The following is a 1,983-nucleotide window of genomic DNA, read 5'->3' as shown; positions in this document are numbered from 1 at the left end:
ACAATCCACGTTGACCAAAGTGCTGTACATCAGTTCAAGTCAAGTCAAGTCAAGTCAAGTCAAATTTATTTGTCACATACACATACTCGATGTGCAGTGAAATGAAAGTGGCAATGCCTGCGGGTTGTGCACAAAAATAATTACAGTTACAGCATATAAATAAAGTTAATAAGTTACTAAACATAGCACAAAAAGTGTCGACAAAAATTTAGTCTCTTGGGTTATCAAAGTTGACAGTCCTGATGGCCTGTGGGAAGAAGCTCCGTCTCATCCTCTCCGTTTTCACAGCATGACAGCGGAGGCGTTTGCCTGACCGTAGCATCTGGAACAGTCCGTTACTGGGGTGGCAGGGGTCCCTCATGATCTTGCTTGCTCTGGATCTGCACCTCCTGATGTATAGGTCCTGCAGGTACTAAGAACGAACATACCATGGCACACAAACATAACAGCACATACATAAACAGTTCACGGCGCCCCCTCAGAGGGCCTCAAACGCTAAGGAGTTGAAATAGGTTTTGAGCCTGGACTTAAAGAAGTCGATGGAGGGGGCAGTTCTGATGGGGAGAGGGATGCTGTTCCACAGTCTAGGAGCTGCAACCGCAAAAGCGCGGCCACCCCTGAGCTTAAGCCTAGACCGCGGGATAGTTAGTAGCCCCAAGTCGACCGACCTGAGGGACCTGGAGATAGAGTGGTGGGTTAGAAGATTTTTGACATGGGGGGGGCAAAAGCCCGTTTAGGGCTTTGTATGTGAATACGAGGAGCTTGAAGTTGATTCTGTACCGTACTGGGAGCCAGTGGAGAGAAGCCAGAATCGGGGTGATGTGTTCCTTTTTACGGGTACCCGTCAGGAGTCTCGCTGCGGCGTTTTGGACCAATTGCAGGCGTGACAGGGATGATTGGCTGATCCCAGTGTATAGGGAGTTGCAGTAGTCTAGGAGGGAGGAAGCTGGTTTTTAACCACAGCGTTGACTTGCTTGTCAAACTTTAATGCAGTGTGAAATATCTCGCCAAGGTTTTTGACATGCAGTTTGACGAGAGAGGATAGGCTTCCAAGGCTGCCAGTTATTGTTTTGATGTAGTGGGGCGAGGCGAGGCTGGGCCAGCGGCTAGAGACGAGGTAAGGCCAGGCCAGCAGCAAGAGGTGAGGCGGGGCCAGTGACAAGGCGAGGCCGGGCTAGCGGCGAGACGAGTACAGTGGCGAGGCGAATAGAGTGGCGAGGCCGGGCCAGGGGCCGGGCAAGTACAGTGCCGTGGCCGGGCCAGCGGAGCGGTGAGGTGAGCGGCGAGGCATGTGCTTTGCGGAAAATGAGAGGTGAAATCGGATTGGCTGAAATGAAATAAGAAAGCGGAAGCTTTCCGCCAAATTCGGAAGGGTTGGGAGGTCTGTATTGTGGAGCCGTACGGGATCCTTTCAAGAACAACAAGATCACACTGGAGAAAGTACAACGCCGAGCAGCCCGCTTTGTATGTAATAACTACAAGAGCAAATCAAGCGTGAATAATATGCTGACTTCTCTCGGATGGGACACCCTAGAGCTCCGCTGAATCAGGATAAGACTTATTGCAATTTACAACGAGATTCACAAAATCACTCCATCAAATCTTCCGTCATCCCAAAGCACCAACTGCCATGAAACAAGACAAAATACCGGTCGGTCCCTACATCATCAACTCGCTAAATTTCAATAAACTTTGCCACCAATGTTCCCTTTCCCCAAGGACGATATAAGGGAATGGAATATGTTACCACCCAACACACGTGCTGCTTAAATGATGTTTAAGTCATTTAAAAAGAGGATTGAGCAACTAGATCTCCTCAACTTGGTCAAAAAGGCCCACTTCAAAATGTAAACCTCACTCACTCACTCTGACCTGCGCGAGATAACCACCTATGAGGTGTTTGCGCCGTAATCAACCAGAACCAGAAGCCCGAGTTTTCTTTCAGGGTTCCGACAGCTGCAGGCGTCACTTTGCTGCGGCCGC

Source organism: Rhinoraja longicauda, chromosome 12 (assembly GCF_053455715.1).
Source record: "Rhinoraja longicauda isolate Sanriku21f chromosome 12, sRhiLon1.1, whole genome shotgun sequence".
In the NCBI taxonomy this organism is placed as follows: Eukaryota; Metazoa; Chordata; class Chondrichthyes; order Rajiformes; family Arhynchobatidae; genus Rhinoraja; species Rhinoraja longicauda.
This window is presented reverse-complemented; position numbering follows the sequence as displayed.